Here is a 19,151-nt window from a genome sequence, read left to right on the forward strand (position 1 = left end):
AAATTACGAAAAGAATTTTAAAGATTGACATTTTAAACCTACCTAATAGCAATAAGCAATGAGAAGAATAATGGAAATTATGGTTGCAATAAAATGAAAGTTACCAATCTACAGCAGTAACTTCACGATGGTGATTCTTCAAGATGATAGGCTCCGCTTGAGGCTTGTTTACCTGGTGTCCATTGCTAACTAAATCATGTTCATGTACCAACACAGAACAAGAACCGCTTCTTTTTTTAAGAATGAAACCAACCTTCCAAATATGAGCATTTCCGCTGCTGGAACCACTTAGTATGTAGTCTGCATCTGGACTGATTGCTGACTGCAATACCATATATGTTCATGTTTAGGAGAGATATCAATCCAACAAACTAGTTGAGATTAGATATAAGAATGTCTACCACAATTATGTTCAATTTTTTTCATTTATCTAGAAGGCTCTTGGAGGATCATATATTCACAATACGCTCAATATATACATACGAAAAGGAAAACGAGAATCCCAGCAAACACATTTATACTACTTAAAGAATGAAGACATAAAACAGAATATACCTTCACATAAAAAGACTGCATTTGGCATCCAGAGAAAGTTTGCATCGGGCCCTTGTCAAGCTGAAATATATTATACAAGTATATCCTAGTAAAAGAAAGATGGGAATTAGACACTCGGCAGTAATTAATGAAACATTTTTCTTCAGTGCGCAAAAAATTAAGCTCGTTAATACCTGTTGTCCATGCATGATGCTGTTAGAAACACTCCTTTTGAGTCCTGGGACAAGCTAGATATACCCTGAAATCAAGGAAAGAAAAGTTTGAAAAAAGGACTATTAGACATCCTTGATATATGTTGCTCAGATTATTATTTTTAAATGTGTTGATACACGCGTCTGACAAATTCTGATATGGTATCAGAATCTGATTATCCAAGAACCCTCCAAATGCGTGTAAAACTTAAAAAAAATATATGAGCATACCCATGTGGAATATATAGCTATATCTGACACTAACACCTGAATCTGAGTAACTTAGCTTGATACATCTAACTATAACCAAAGCTATGGATCTCTCTATCAATACTCTCGCAATCATCACTGGACTATTGGCACTAGATTGTGGCTTCAACAGAGTATTCAATTATCTAACATGGATTTTATTTGCTAGTAATGACATGGTAAAATAATCATTTCAACATATATCACAGGAGAGAAAGGAAACCTTTTTAGATGCAGCCTCTGGTTGGGGACATTCCTGAGTGACATGGGATTTCAGATTCCTTGTATCCCAGAACTTCAGAACGCTGAAATAACAAGGATTAGCAGGAGAGGGGATTAAATCATCATGTATTTAGCTTAAGTGCTCGAAACTTAGGACCTCACAGGGAATTTTAACTTACCTGTCTGCAGCTCCAGCCGTAGCAATGGAAATGTCATCTTTCAGATAAAGAACTGAAGTAATGCTTGCAACAGCAGCCTGAAAAGATTATAGTATTAAAAAAATATATACAAAATTTTGAAGAAACTTCGGCAGTGAGCAAACCTTGCCACGTCTACCCCGCCTTGCTTGAGATGAAGGATGAGCTCCTTTGACCAGAGTAGTTGGTCTGAATGAAGTGAGAATAACAGTAATGAATGGAGTGGCAATTTATTACCATTGATGAAAATATAAAAGGCCAAAATATTGAGATATATATATATATATATATATAGAGAGAGAGAGAGAGAGAGATAACTTACGGAAATCCTATATCTCATATTTAATTGTTAAAAAATATATATATTATTTATTATAAAAAACATTATATAAACTATATACAAAATAATTTTAATTGTTTTGTATGTTTTCCCTTTGAACAATTATATATAAGTGTGAAATAATAATTTTACATATAAAGAGTGGAATAAATAAGTAAATACCAAAATCACTTTATGCTTTCTTCTTGAAAAGAAAAAAAAAACGCCCACTATTCAAAATATAACAAAAGAATCACTGCATTAAAAATTAATTAACACAGAATGTGTCAAACGATTCAAATCTTTCATTTCTAATTTATACATACTAATAACCTTGAGAAGACAAAAATATAAAAATGTTGAAATCATGAACAATTGTTGATATGATCATTTTATGGATGTGAGATAATCAATGAATCTCTTTTTTATCTTTTTATCTTTGTTTATTGTTGAAAACTTGAAATAATATTAAAAAGAATATTACAAACTTTTTTTAAAATTTTTTCTATAATCTTATTTAAGAATTCAATGTATAAGAAGAAGTTATAGAAGTAAGATCAGAGAATGAAAGAAGAAGAAAAACAAAAGTAGATGTGAAGATGTCGTTAACAACTGAAGATAATAGTTATAATATTATACATTCAAAGTTTCGTGCATTGATAGTGTTTCTTAATATTTAAAAAATGTCGCTCTCTTGCGCTCGTGACTTTTCATTGTTGGTAGGGTGTCATGGCTATCGGATACGATCTTTTGTTTGGTATAGATTATGTTAATCGGTTTCACCTGGTGAAAAGGTGGAAGAAGGCTATGGGGTTGCGTACACCCGGTCTCCTTTTTAGATTCTTGCCTTCTCCGAGACTTATTAAAGTTTATTCAATTTTGGTTGTTTATCATAACTTCGTCGTTTCTATGATTCTTCTTACATGGTCCTAGAGGCGGTTAGAATTTTTGAGTTACTTTTCAGACAATGTAGACAGATGGTTTTGGTTAGTTCCCAACTCTCTTTGGGCATTTCGAGTGATTACCATTAGTTTTCTATTGTTTTTGGGAACGTCTTTCAAAGTGGGTTCTAGACGGTTGCATGGCCCATGCAGACGACAGTTATTTTCTAAGCAATGACTGGTCAAAAAATTGTGTTGTGATTAGGGGTGTTCAAGATTTGGTTTTAACCGAATTAATTGATCGAATTGAATTAGTTCGGTTAATTCGGTCGGTCATCGAATTAGTTCGGTCGGGGAACGGTTAAGGATTTTTTTGGAATTCGATTAACGGTTAATTCGGTTCGAAATCGATTAATTAACCGAATTAACCTTTAAATATAATTATATTAATAGATTTAGCCGGCTCAATCAATTTAAATCTCAAATTAATATTAATTAATTAAAATAATCTCAAAACTAGATGCAAAATGTTTGAATCAAATTAATTAGATATTATTTAAATTAATTGTAAATTATTTTTTAATTAAAAAAATATTAAATTCTAAAATTCTAAAAAATTTCGGTTAATTCAAAAATTAACCGAATTAACCGAAATTCATTCGGTTCGGTTAATACTTTCAAAAAAAAAGTTCGGTTCGGTTAACGGTTAAAGAAAAAAAGTTCGGTTAATTTGGTTAAAGGTATTTTGATTCGGTCGGCCACCGTTTTAACTAAATGAACACCCCTAGCTGTGAATTAGGTTTGTTGCACTGGTATTGGTTTCTCTATCACTATTGGCTTACTCACCCAAGTTTTTTGTCTCAAGGCGGATGAGGTAAACAATTTCATGGCACGATTTCAGTTCACAAAGGATTAGGTCGGCGAGGTCCTCCTTTATGTGTCTTCACAAAGGATGTTACGTTAATCGGCCATCTATTCATTCATGCCACAATTGACACGGAGGCGGTTATACAAGTATTTCGTAGTATTTGGGAACCTTCTCGGCTCTTCCATATTTCTGCCCTTAGTGGCCGTCATTTTTTGGTGCATTTTATATCCAAAGATGCCCTACAGTTTATTATAGACTATTCTCCTTGGTCTTTCAATGGTTATTCGTGTTGAAAATCAATGCACCGAAAGTGCATGGTTTGAAGAAAGAAAAAAATATATATTGAATTTTGTCAACAAATGTAGACACCGAAAATTAGGTGTAGAATTTGTTGAATTTTTATATGGGTAAATTATAAACTCTAGTCACTAAAATTTAGGGTATTTACAAATTAGTCCTTAAGCTTCAACTATAAATACCCTAGCTCATTTAGCTTCAAAACCATCCCAAAGCATTCTAGCTTTCTTACAATACTAGAGAAAATTAGAGAGTTTCTTGAGAGTTGTTTTCTCCTTTTATAAAGAGAGAATTATAATTGTTTTCTCCTTGGTAGATCGAGAGAAGTTGTAATTCATATTTTCTCATACTGAAATTCTTCTACCGTTGCCCGTGGTTTTTACCCTATATTATTTATGGGTTTTCCACATAAATTTTGTGTCTCTTTTATCTTAATTTTATTTTCTCAAATTATCAGTTGCGATTTTGCTCTATCTGATAGCCGTCTTCCGCAACAATTGGTATCAGAGCCAGATTTGAGTGTGTAATATCTGCTTATTGTCTTTGTAGTTGCCACCAAAAGATGGATCCTCCAACATAAGAAAGTAAGAAGGTATTACCCATTCTTTGAAGGTTCAAGAGAACTATTTATGATAGTGAAATAGTGCGAGCTATCTATAAGCTATGACAACGAAATTTGATATTGAAAAGTTCAACGGGAGAAATTTCTCATTATGGAAATTGAAGATGAAGGCCATCCTAAGGAAAGACGGGTGTCTAGTAGCTATCAGTGAAAGACCGATAGATTTCACAATGACAACAAATGGATCGAAATGGACGGGAATGCTATAGCAAACTTTCATCTAGCATTAGCAGATGAAGTATTGTCAAGCATCGAGGAGAAGAAGACAACTAAGGAGATATGAGATCATCTCACCAAATTGTACGAGGCCACATCGTTACACAATAAAATTTTCCTTAAGAGGAAATTGTACACTCTCTGTATGTCATAATCTACTTCAGTGACGGAGCACTTAAACACACTAAACAAGTTATTTTCTCAACTTACATTGTTAAGATGTACAATAGGAGAACAAGAACGTGTTGAACTTATACTTCAAAGTCTACCTAATTTGTATGATCAACTCATCATCAACTTAACAAACAGTAATGTCACCAGTCTAGTCTTCGATGACGTTGCAGTTGTTGTTCTCCAAGAAGAAAATCGGCGCAAGAACAAGGAAGACAGACAAGTAAATCTGCAACAAGCAGAAGCGTTGACAACGATGAGAGGGAGATCAACGGAACGTGGCCAAAGCAGCAGTCACAAACTTGGTAGATCAAAGTCGAGAAACAAGAAGAATTTAAAGTGCTACAACTCTAGAAAGAAGGGTAACTTGAAGAAGGATTGTTGGAGTCTAAATAAAAACTCCAATCCACAAGGCAATACCGCAAACACTTCAGATGATGGAGATGCTCTATGCTATGAAGCGTCAACCACCGTGGAAGGTAGAAAAAGATTTGCAGATATGACTCATTGATTCATGAGCAACATATCACATGACCTCAAGAAGAGAATGGTTCCATCATTATGAACCTGTCTCAGGAGGATCTGTGTATAGTTGTAATGATCATGCCTTAGAGATCATTGGCGTGGGAACCATCAAATTGAAGATGTATGATTTAACAATTAAAGTTGTTCGAGATGTGCGGCACGTGAAAGGTTTGAAGAAAAATTTATTATCCTACGGATTGTTAGATAATAATGCAAGCAAGATTGAAACACGGAAAAGAATCATGAAGGTTTTCCGTGGAGCGCTTGTGCTGCTGAAAGGCGAAAAGATAACTGCAAACATATACATGCTGAAGGGATAGACTTTGCTAGAAGCAAAAGCCTCTGTTGCCTCATGTAGCTCAGATTCTTCAATGATATGGCATCAAAAACTTGGACACATGTTAGAACAAGGAATGAAAGTCCTTGTAGAGCAAAAGCTACTTCCAGGCTTAACGAATGTATCACTTACTTTGTGTGAGCATTGCATAACAAGTAAGCAGCACCGATTGAAATTCAACACGTCAAATTTTAGAGGCAAAAGTGTTCTAGAATTAGTTCATTCTGACGTATGGCAAGCACCAGTTACATCCTTAGGCGGAACAAAATACTTTGTCTCATTTATTGATGAATACTCCAGGAGATGTTGGGTGTATCCTATCAAGAATAAGTCAGATGTGTTTTCAACTTTCAAAAACTTCAAAGCGCGGGTGGAACTTGATTCTGGAAATAAGATCAAGTGTTTCAGAACAGATAATGAAAGAGAATATACAAGCGAAGAATTTGATGACTTTTGTAGGAAAGAAGACATCAAAAGACAGTTCGTAGTAGCAAACACTCCTCAACAAAATAGAATGGCAAAGTGGATGAACAAAACTCTATTACAAAGAACAAGAGTAATATTAAGGGATGCATGCCTAGAAAAATCATTCTGGGCAGAAGCAGTCAATACCGCCTGTTATTTGGTGAATCGAGCTCCATCAACTGCAATAGAGCTGAAGACACCAATGGAGATGTGGACTGGTAAACCAACTTATTATTCAAACCTCCATGTATTTGGAAGTATTGTGTACGTGATGTCAACTCCCAATAAATTTCAAAGCTAGATCCAAAATCCATGAAATGTAAATTCTTGGGGTATGTTGATGGTGTAAAGGGGTATCGCTTGTGGGATCCACTGCCCGCAAATTGATCATCAGCTGGGATGTTATCTTTGTAGAAGATAAACTACAAAGAAAGAAGACGATGATAGTACTGAAAAGTCAGAGACTACATAGATACATGTGGAAAAGGAGGTTGAACAAGGATATTCTTTTGAAGCAGAACCAACACATGATGAATAAGAACCAGAGAGTTCTGAAGCTCCAACAACTCGTCAATCAGATCATGTGAGAAGACGTCCCAATTGGCACTTAGATTATGTTATATAAGGTAATATTGCATACTTCCTTTTAACAGAGGACGGTGAGCCATCAACATACCAAGAGGCAATAAACAACTCATATGCTTCATTATGGATGATGGCGATGCAAGAAGAAATTGAAGCCCTTCATAAAAATAATACATGGGACCTTGTGCTACTACCACAAGGAAGGAAGCCAATTAGTAACAAATGGGTCTTCAAAATCAAGCGAAATGGTGACGATCAAGTGGAGAGGTATCGTGCAAGGCTGGTGGTCAAAGGATATGCTCAAAAAGAAGGTATTGATTTCAATGAAATCTTTTCTCCTGTGGTTCGACTAACAACAGTTCGAGTAGTTTTGTTAATGTGCGCTACATTGAACTTACATCTAGAGCAGCTAGATGTTAAAACAATTTTTCTTCATGGAAATCTTGAAGAAGAGATTTATATGCTCCAGCCTGAAGGTTTTGAAGAAAAAAAAAGAAGAACTTGGTTTGCAGGTTGAACAAATCTCTGTACGGTCTAAAGCAGGCACCGAGGTGTTGGTATAAGAGATTTGATTCCTTCATTATGTACCTTGGATACAACAGACTTAATGCAGACTCTTGTGCTTATTTCAAGAGGTCTGGTGATAACGATTTTGTTATATTGCTGTTGTATGTGGATGACATGTTGGTTGCAAGACCCAACAAAGATCATATTGAAGAATTGAAGGTACAACTGGCTAGGGAATTTGAAATGAAGGACATGGGATCATCAAACAAGATTCTAGGGATGCAATTTCACCGAGATGAAAGTAATAGGAAGATTTGGCTTTCACAAAAGAATTACTTGAAGAAGATCTTGTCACAATTCAGCATGCAAGATTGTAAGTTAATTTCTACCCCTCTTCCTATTAACTTCAAATTATCCTCCACTATGAGTCCTATCAGTGAAGAAGAGATGATGGAGATGTCTTGAGTACCGTATGCATCAGCAGTGGGAAGTTTAATGTTCGCTATGATATGCACAAGACCAGACATTGCACAAGCAGTGGGAGTGGTTAGTCGGTACATGGCGAATCCAGGCAAGGTTTTGAGATACATCATAGGGACCTCAAATATTGCATTATGTTATGGAGGATCAAACTTACTTATCAATGGGTATGTTGATTCTAACTATGCAAGGGATTTGGATAAAAGCAAATCTACTACAGGATATGTGTTCAAAGTTGCTGGTGGAGCTGTAAGCTGGGTTTCAAAATTGCAGTCAATTGTGGCTATATCCATAATAGAGGCAGAATATGTAGCAGCTACACAAGCCAGTAAAGAAGCAATTTGGTTGAAGATGCTATTGGAGGAGCTTGGACACAATCAAGAGTATGTCTCTCTATTTTGTGACAGTCAAAGCGCCTTACATCTAGTAAGGAATCCATCATTTCATTCAAGGACAAAGCACATACGAGTTCAGTACCATTTCATTCGTGAAAAGGTGGAAGAATGGACGGTAGATATGCAAAAGATCCATACCAAAGACAACATAGTAGATTTCATGACGAATGCGATCAATACTGATAAATTTACTTGGTGCCGATCCTCTTGTGGCCTGTTAGAGACGTAAGCAACATGATGGTACATGGTAGAAAGAATGGTGTGAAGATATGATTGTTCCAATCAAATCTTCAAGTGGGAGATTGTTGAAAATCAATGCACCGAAAGTGTATGGTTTGAAGAAAGAAAAAAAAATATTGAATTTTGTCAACAAATGTAGGCACCGAAAATTAGGTGTAGAATTTGTTGATTTTTATATGGGCAAATTACAAACTCTAGTCACTAAAATTTAGGGTATTTACAAATTAATCCTTAAGCTTCAACTATAAATACCCTAGCTCATTTAGCTTCAAAACCATCCCAAAGCATTCTAGCTTTCTTACAACACTAGAGAGAATTTAGAGAGTTTCTTGAGAGTTGTTTTCTCCTTTTTATCAAGAGAGAATTATCATTGTTTTCTCCTTGGTAGATTGAGAGAAGTTGTAATTCCTATTTTCTCATAGTGAAATTCTTCTACTGTTGCCCGTGGTTTTTACCCTATATTATTTAAGAGTTTTCCACATAAATTTTGTGTCTCTTTTATCTTAATTTTTATTTTCTCAAATTATCAGTTGCGATTTTGCTCTATCCGATAGCCATCTTCCGTAACATTTCGTTGGCTCTTACTCAGTATGATCTGCATCGAAGTTTGACTGATTTCGATTTCACTCGTCTACCAATTTGGGTTCGAGTATATGATGTTCCACTAGGTTGTATGTCTTCTTCCATGGGCACTCGTATTGTCTCCTATCTGAGTTCTCATATAGCTATTGATATGCGGTCAGGGGTGAGACAGATGGGTACATATATTTGTTTATAGGTGGTTATAGATATTACTCGTCCTCTGAGGCATTGTTTGTTGTTTGGTCATCTTCCGAACAATAATCCTCGCATATGCCTGTTGAAATATGAAAGGCTATCTAAATTTTGCTTCCAATACAACATTATCGTGCATGCAATCACTTATTATGTTGTGGCGGCTGCTCCTATTCACTCCTCATAACAATTTGGTGAATGGTTACATGTACCTCTTCTGTTAGCTCTTACGAACAATCGAAATATGACAAGAGGGGGTGAATTGGCCTTTTAAAAATTTTGTAAAAGCAACCGAAAAATAAAGCTTTTTGTACAATGATTTAGAGTAATTCGACTTCTAAATCAAAGTCTATATCTACTTCCTTAGTATACACACTAATGATTTCTCAAATCCACTATATTTGCTTACCTTTAAGGATAAAGTGTAACCTTACAATGGATCGATCATTTTTTAAATAATTTGAGAGTTGCCAAAAAGGGATCGATCATTTTTCTCGATGGATAGATCCCTTTGTGAAGATATCAATCCAAAACCTACTAAAATCTAAAGGATCGATCATTTTTCAAGTGGACCGATGCTTTGGTAAAAAGGATTGACTCTTTTGCTAAGGGATCAATCCTTTGAGACAAAAATGTTTGGAAACTCGACTTTAACAAAAATGATCGAGTATGTTTTTGAAAAGATTCGACTAAGTTGAAAAACATTTTAAACATATTTTTCAAGTTTATTTGGACTTTGAATTATTTTGATGAATTTTTGACAAATTTGATTAAGTCCAAAATCAATTTTATAAATTATTGTTATATCAAAATCTCAATTCAACATCTTCCCCGAGAAATTTAGCAACTTTACGTCCTCGTCGGGGTATTGTTCTCTTGGGTTCGGCCACCTCCGTATCTTCCTCGAGTTTCACTTCCCCAGGTTATTCCTATGGTCTTTGAGATTGGTTTCGGTTTAGACCTCATCTACTTTTACTCCCTCAGTTGGCCAACTTCTGCTACTGGACTGTAAAGAATAAGACAATTTTAGATACTAGCATGAACTTTCGGTGCATCTGCGAGGGATACTCATGCCAAACGGGATCACACTCATTCGCCTACTATATTACGCTCATCATCGCTGGCCATTGTGGCTCCTTGCACTACTTCTCTGGCGGAGGCTGTTAATCAACCCTGCTAATGATTATGAAAATATTAAGTTGGAACTATCAGGGACTTGGGAACCCTCAAACAATTTAATATCTGGATCAATTAGTTGCTCGACAAGATCCTGATTTTATATTCCTCTATGAATCTCGTCTGCAACGTTCACTGGTGGAAGCTATTACGTATTTGCTACATATGGAGGGTTGTCTTCATGTTCCTAATAGTGTGACTTGTTTTGGTTTGATTCTCTACTGGGCCATCACAGTTTATGTTAATCTTCTTTCATATTATGTCCATCACATTGATTCCAAGATTATTGAAGGTGATGTTCATTTTAGATTTACGGGGTTGTTTGGGTATAGTGATCGTCGCGGACATTTTGAAATATGGTCCTTATTGTCTGTTTGCACTCCCAATCTTCTATCACATGGCTCGTAGGGGTGATTTTAATGAAATTATGATGGAATTAGAAAAAGTAGATGGCCATCGGCGATCTCGGTCGGACATGTTGGCATTTCAGGATTGTCTACAGACTAATAATTTATGGGATATTCGTCCTTGCCGTGATTGGTTTACTTAATTTCAAGGTGGTTCCGCTATGGCTAGAATATGTGAACGGTTGGACCGATTTGTGGGATCTTCGTCTTGGTTTTCCTTATTTCAAACATGATTTGTGATCAATTAATTTATGCATGCATATGGTCACTATTTTGTGCTGATTGATACATGGCTCCTTACAACTCCTACTCAACATCGAGAAGATTATTTCCGATTTGAAAATTGTTGGAAAGATGAGCCAACTTGTGTGCAAATTGTGCAAAAAGCCTGGAATGTTACTTCAGGTTCTACCCTATATAAGCTTCAATCGATGGGTACGAACTTGCATGTGTGGCAAGGTGATAGACGTGTCGAGGATCAACTTGAGATTGTTTCATTACGTTGTGGTCTTAATAATCTTCTTCAATGTCAAATGAATGGAAATGATCTCCATGAATTCGGTCGGAAAAAGGAGGGTCTCATGCATCAATTGGCTCGTGAGAAGAATTTTTGGCGTCAACTATTGCTGGTAAACTGGTTAATAGGGAGACTCTAAACATGGCTTACTTTCATGCTCGTTGAACATGTCAGATATAGAAGAATACTATTCAAGCTCTCATTACTGCTTATACCCGTGAAGAGTTGCATTCTATTTTCCGTCATATCCATCCGCACAAGGCACATAGGATAGACGGACTTCCCGGTAGTTTTTATAGGACCTTCTGGCTGCTAGTATATAAACATGCCCTCACACTTTGTCTTGATTTGTTGGAAGGACGAATATCCAAGTAAGAGGTAAATACTATAGTGCTCATCCTTATTCTAAAAGTCACGAGACTTGATACTTTGCAGAAGTTCAGACCTATTACGTTTTACACAATGATCTATAAAGAAAGTATCGAAGGTATTAGTCAATCATTTTCGGACAATCATCTCCACTTGTATTGATGAAAATCATCGGCTCATCTCCAACAATGTTTTGATAGCTCATGAAATGATACATAATCTAAAAACTGCCCCATGGGAAATTATCGTGGTACCATGCTTAAGTTGGATATAGAAAAGGCCTATGATCATTTTGAATGATCCTTTCTCAAAACTTTGATGCTTCGTCTCAGATTTGCTCCTACTTGGGTTACTCTCATTATGTCATGTGTAACTTATGTTACGTTTTATATTCGGGTTAATGACTGTCTAACAAAATGCTTTCAACCCGAACGTGGTCTTTGCCAAGGTGATACTTTATCACCATTTTTGTTCTTAATGTGCTCCCAAGGTTTATCCTCCATTTTACATAATGAGCAGGTTGGTCACCTTCGTGGGCTATGTGTTTGTCGAACTGTGCCTCGGATTACCCATTTATTATACACAAATGACCAGGAATAAATCTGCATGGTGCTTGAGAGGGGTTGTTGCCCCCTCCTAAACTTTTTTCGTATAATAGCATTTTAGATTATTTTTAATTTAAATATTAGTTAAATGAGGTCTTATCCCCCATTTTTAGATTTAAATAATTAATAGATTAGTGTTCTTTTGATATAAACTATTTTACCCCATTAACATTTGATCTTACCTCCGTCCCTACGGATAACTATCTTATTTTCCTTCATAATTTGGCCAATGAATTTCATCGTATCAAGACTGTGTTTGATCTTTATGGACATGCATCTAGGCAATTTATCAATTTTAACAAGTCTACACTTTTCTGTGGTGCCCCTACCCAATCATCACAATGTGAGGAATTAAGGTCAATTCATGCTGTGAAAACTATTGAGGATCCATACACCTATTTGGGAGTTCGACTGCTCATTAGTTATAACAAATCGGTCGTGTTTGGGTTTATTTGGGATAAGCTACTTACTTGATCAAACAGTGAATATTTGTTTACATCCAGTCTATTGAACAAGCTATTCCTATGTATTTAATGGGTTTTTTTATCATCTTTCAGATGAGGTGATTTCTAATATGGAGGTCGAACTTCGCTCTTATTGGTGAGCGGGCAGCCCCTCCATCGTGAGAGGTCGACAGTCGCTTGGGATAAAATTTGTCAACCAAAGTGCCTTTAAGGACTTGGCTTTCATGATTTATGTCAATTCAATCTTGCCTTGCTTAGTAAATAGATTTGAAGGTGTGTTCAATCTCCGCAACGTCTTTTGACACGTATATATTCTGCTAAATACTACCCTCAAGGCAACATCTTTGAAGCTCGGTTGGGGATCAAACCCTCGTTTGCTTGACTAGGCATTTTCAAGGCTATGACATAATTCCTAGCGGGATATTTTTTTTTTAGGATTGAACAAAACAGTCAGGTCCATCTCCATTGTGATACTTGGAGGGTTCTGAGCTGATCTGTTTAGCATCCACTTATCTGGATAGTGGTGTGACGCCTATATGTTGTGGTGAGTTCATGATTTCGAATGAATCACGTTGGGATGCTTCATGAGTCAACGAGTGTTTAGTTCAGCTACTGCGATTTCCATCCTAAATTGCCCTATTACCCTGGTGAACAATGACACCTTGATATGGGGGGACATTCAATTGGAGTTTATTATATGCGATTAGGGTATTATTATCTTATGCATCTTCATCAATCTCATTTTAAAGTTTCCCAGTTGTAGTTGATTTTGTCACATATGTTTGTTCCTCCAAAGATCCGTTTGTTTGGGTGGCGTTCGTTGAAAGACGCCCTTCTGGTTAGTTGTCGACTTCAGTTAGCAAGGTTATCGTGTTATGTTTGGCTTGAAATATTAGCAAAGTTGAAAGTTGGCAAAATTGAAAGTTGGCAAAGTTGACATCTTTGGTTGGTGGATAACTTGTAAACATTGAAAAATTCTTTGGTAGGTGGCCAACTTATTTTTTATCTTTGGTCCCTAAAATATTAGGTTATTTATTAGTTTAGTCCTTAAAACTCAACTATAAATAGGCCTAAGTATTTCATTAGAAATCATCCCAAAACAAGTTCTCTCTTCCTCTTGTTTTCTTCATTCTCCCATTTTGGGAATTCTAAAGAATTTCATTTGTGGTAATATTTGTTGATAGTGAAGTTATCATCTGGTGTGGTACCCGAGGAGTAGACGATATTCTCGTCGAACCTCGCAAATTTGGTGTGTTCTCTCCTTTATTGTTTTTTTATTCAGATTTTTCCATTGTGCTTCAATATTCAATAGTTTGACAGGTTTATCTATTGTGCAACCTTTGGTTGTTTTGATCTTGACATTTTAGGTCAATTTTGAAACTACGTTCGTGTGGGAAATAACTCGGTTTCCCCAACAATTGGTATCTAGAGCTTCGGTTGAGGTTATCCTGGTGGTCTCGTTGCTGAAAAGATACAGTTCATGCTATTGAATATTGTTCGTTAGAATTAAAATGCCAAAATACAGATCAGTTGAGACATCAAGCTCTTCATCCGGACCAGTGAGGAGGAGGATGTCAAATGCAAATTTCTCGGTGGAGTTGTTCGATGGATCCGGTCATTTTCGCACGTGGCAAGGCGAGGTGTTAGACTCTTTATTCCAACAAGGTCTAGACATCGCCATTGAGGAAGAAAAACCTGAATATATGGAGGAGAAAGAATGTGGAACAATCAATCGTTTGGAGTACAACACGATTTGATCTTGTCTTTACAGGGAGTAGAAGTATGGCTACAAGAACGAGACTTATGCAAGTAAGATGTGGAAAGCATTGAAGGAAAAATTCCTAAAGAAAAGCTCTCAGAATCATCTCTACATGAAGAAAAGATTGTTCAGATTTGATTATCAACCATGCACCAGTATGAATGAACACATCACTACGTTCAATGAGCTAGTGGCAAACTTATTGAGCATGGATGAAACCTTCAAAGATGAAGATTTGGCCTTGATGTTGTTTTCATCTCTTCCAGATGAATTTGAGCACATTGAGACAACGTTACTTCATGGTAAGGATAATGTTACCCTTAAAGACATAACAGTTGCTTTGTATAGTTATGAGCTTAGGAATAAAACCAAGAAGGAAAGCAAGTACGAAGCATCGGAGGCCATGGTGGCAAGAGGTCGCTCGAAAAGTCAAAAGCCAAAGTGGAGAGGGAGATCAAAGTCGAAGTCCAGACTGGGAAAATATGAATGTGGCTTTTGTCATGAGAAAGGCCATTGGAAGAAAGATTGTCCAAAACTGAAGAAGAAAGGAAAAGCTGCTCCAGATGCATGTGTTGCAGAGCATGATGCAAATGACTCTGACATATCATTGGTTGCTTCATCAACAACGTTCCATTCAGATGAATGGATATTAGATTCGGGTTGCACCTATCATATGTCCCCTAATCGGGAGTGGTTCTCCAATTTAGTATAACTAAATGCAGGAGTTGTTTATATGGGCAATGACAATGCCTGTAAAACTATTGGGATAGGTTCAATTCGATTGAAGAATCAAGATGGATCAGCCAGAGTTCTGACTGATATCCGATACGTGCCCAGTTTGAAGAAAAATCTCATGTTGTTGGGAGCCTTGGAATCTAAAGGCTCAGTAGTCACTATGAGAAATAAATTTTTAAAAGTCACTTCTGATGCACTTGTGATGATGAAGGGCAATAGGAAAAATAATTTGTATTACTACCAAGGTAGGAGAATTATTGGAGCAATTGTAGCAGCTTCTGGAGGCGATGATTTGGACACAACCCAGTTGGGACATGCTGGAGAGAAATCCTTGCAAATTCTGACAAAGAAAATATTGTTGAAAGGTGAAAAGTTTTGCAAATTGAACTTTTGCGAGCATTGTGTTCTGGGAAAGCAGAAAAGAGTGAAGTTTGACACTACTATACAGAATACAAAAGGTATTATGGATTATATTCACTCTGATGTATGGGGTCCTTCAAAGACATCGTCTTTGGGAGGAAACCATTATTTTATAACTTTTGTAGATGACTTTTCCAGAAGAGTTTGGGTGTATCCGATGAAGTCTAAAGATGAAGTGCTTCGAATTTTTCTTAAATGGAAAAATATGATCGAGAACCAGATTGGTAGAAAGATCAAACGTCTTAGGACGAACAATTGAGGGGAATATAAAAGTGACAAATTCTTTGATATTTTCCATGAGTATGGTATTGTTCGACACTTCACTGTTAGAAATACACCATAACAGAATGGGGTGGCAGAGCGTATGAATCGAACACTATTAAAGAAAGTTCGATGTATGTTGTCTAATGCTGTGTTAGGCAAGGTATTTTGGGCTGAGGCTGTGACATATGCTAGCCATCTCATCAATCGTCTGCCATCATCAGCGATAGGAGGAATAACACCATTGGAGGTATGGTCTGGAAAACCTGCTACTGATTATGATTCCTTACATGTATTTGGATCCACTGTTTATTATCATGTGAAGAAAACTAAGCTTGATCCAAGAGCAAAGAAGGCTCTCTTTATGGGAATCACCCATGGAGTGAAAGGATTCCACCTTTGGTGTTTAGACACCAAGAAGATAATTTGTAGCAGAGATGTTACCTTTGATGAATCTGCCCTAGTAAAGAAGGTAACAAATGAAGTTGTCCAGACAAGTAGTACTCTGCAGCAGGTGGAGCATACTCCAAAACACGTGGAGTTTTAGCAGACGATAATCCCAGAAGTTGATGCAGATGATTTTTCAATTCCAATAGAAGAATCAGAAGATGAAGAGGTCCAAACCCAAGAACCATTAGAGACACCAGAACCACTTGCAGTTACAAGGCCAAGGAGAGAAATTCGTAGACCTGCTCGATTTCTTGATATGGTACCCTATGCTCTTCAAGTTGTTTATGATGATATCCTATCACATACTAAGAAGCAATACAAAGCTTGGAAAGTGATAAATGGAAAAGTGCTATGGATGAAGAAATGCAATCTCTCCAAAAGAACAATACTTGGAAACTGGCACAATTACCAAAAGGTAAAATAGCAATTGGATGCAAGTGGGTATTTTCAAAGAAAGATAGATCTCATAGCAAGAAAGATGTTCACTACAAGGCAAGGTTGGTAGCTAAAGGCTACGCTTAAAAGGAGGGAATCGACTACAATGAAGTATTTTCCCCAGTTGTGAAGCATTCCTCCATTAGAATATTGTTGGCCTTGGTAGCACAGTTGAATTTGGAGCTAGCTCAACTTGATGTAAAGACGACTTTCTTGCATGGTGATTTAGAAGAGAAGATCTATATGACTCATCCAGAAGTATACAAAGATGGTGGTTGTGAGAAATAAGTTTGTAAGCTGAACAAATCACTATATGGATTGAAGTAATCTCCGAGGCAGTGGTACAAGCAATTTGATAGCTTTATTAGGAGGCAAAAATACACTAGAAGAAAATATGATCATTGTGTGTATTTGCAAATGCTCAAAGATGAATCTTTCATTTATCTTCTCTTGTACGTTGACGATATGTTGATTGCTTCGAGGAGTCAAAAGGAGATAGACAAATTAAAGGCTCAGTTGAATCAAGAGTTTGAGATGAAAGATCTTGGGGATTCCAAGAATATTCTTGGTATGGAGATAAGCAGAGATAGACAGAGAGGGAAACTTTGTTTAACAGAGAAGCAATATCTAAGAAATGTATTACAATGTTTTGGCATGAATGAAAAATACCAAACATTTAAGTATCCCATTAACTTCTCATTGAAACTTAGTTCTCATTATCTCCTAAAACTAACGAAGAACGAGAGTATATGGCAAAAGTTCCATATGCTAATATAGTTGGGAGATTGATGTATGCAATGGTGTGTATGCGTTCTGACATTTCACAAGTAGTTGGAGTTGTGAGCAGGTACATGCATGATCTTGGAGAAGGACATTGGAAAGCTATGAAATGGATTCTACGGTATCTCCAACAAACCGTGGATGTTGGTTTAATTTTTGAACAGGATGAAGCACTTGGTCAGTGTGTGGTTGGATATGTTGATTCCGACTATGCTGGTGATTTTGATCTTGACATTTTAGGTCAATTTTGAAACTATGTTCGTGTGAGAAATAACTCGGTTTCCCCAATATATCAAATAGTCTCTACCCATTATGTAGGCATGCCGATGAAACATGCCTTCATGACATTCACAATTATAGTGTTATGAATCATGTTTTACATAAAACTTGTTTTTGGGCCTTTGTAATGTTTGTTCATGGGAGTCTGTGGGTACATGGCTTGAATAACTGCTCTTGATATTAACTAGGAATAAGTTTCACCTCCTATTGGTGGTGTTTTACCACATATAGAACTGTGAGAATATTTACGGTCACGAGAATCACCTACTTTCTAAGTGATATATTGTGTCTTCTAGTTGGGCCTTGTTGACAGCGTTTGACAATGCAAATGGATTATCGGGTCTGGATTGACTGGCCTCGACGATACCTACCAAAAAATGGTGTAAGCCTCTCACTCATCTGTCAAGATTAATGTTGTGCAGCGTGCTTGACCGATTTGATGATTAAGGTGTTGGCTAGAGATCATAACAGGTTGATGGTTGCTTGTTGTTGAACCATGCTTCGATATTTTGATGTACTTAACATAAATATTTTAAAAAAATTAAGATTATTTTCTATTAGATTTTCAATTTTATATTCGATTCAATTGTTCGAATATAGAAATTCTTTTTAAGGAAAAAACTTCATTTTTACTCCTTACTCTTTTGAAAATTCAAGTCAAATGCTGGAATTAATTTTCAAACATTTTTAGTAAGGGTTTCAAATTTTAATAGAGTCAAAAATCAATTTTTAACCATATAGTACTATACTGCAAGAACAATATCGATATTTATTCATGTGATAAAGATACTGGTACCGATGCTAATGTCCGCTCGGTATGAGTACTATAAATGGGTGTAGATATATGTGCAAGTATACACAATCGAACAAGTAATACAGTGATAAGTGAGTATCGTCTCCACATGGATTGGAGGAAGTCGAATAAGTTATATCAAAGCGCTTTACTTTGTCACCTAAGTAAAGTTAGTGATGGTATGTACAAATGATAATGATGTGGCAAAATGAGATGGATGTTGTGAAAATGGAATGGTGGTATGGTAGCAAATGGATAAGTCATGGCAAAGTGGATGGAAATGTCAAAGCAAAATAAAATATAAATATACGATTTGATTAATAGGACTTTGTATTTCTCACACGACAAGCTACTTTGGGAATGAGTGGTAGGAGTCACTCTGGAAAACCTAAGTTTACTTCTCGGAATGATCTTATCTCTATGCCTCTTTTTCCCAACAGAGTATACTAAGGTGCCCTATGCTATCTCTAGTAAGGGACTCGACAGATTGAAGATGCCCTGGCAAAACTGGTTGGCGTAAACCCCTGCAGTGATCCTATTGGTCCAAATAACAGGATATGTCTCGGTAATACCTTTTTGCGGCAACATTAACATCTAACCTATCT

General features: G+C 36.4%; 1 pseudogene; it reads right to left on the reverse strand.

The window, feature by feature from the left end:
* LOC120121723 overlaps window positions 1-19,151 on the reverse strand; it is a 33,809-nt pseudogene that overhangs the window by 398 nt on the left and 14,260 nt on the right.

Source organism: Hibiscus syriacus, unplaced genomic scaffold (genome assembly GCF_006381635.1).
Source record: "Hibiscus syriacus cultivar Baekdansim isolate YM2019G1 unplaced genomic scaffold, ASM638163v2 tig00110378_pilon, whole genome shotgun sequence".
Lineage (NCBI taxonomy): Eukaryota > Viridiplantae > Streptophyta > Magnoliopsida > Malvales > Malvaceae > Hibiscus > Hibiscus syriacus.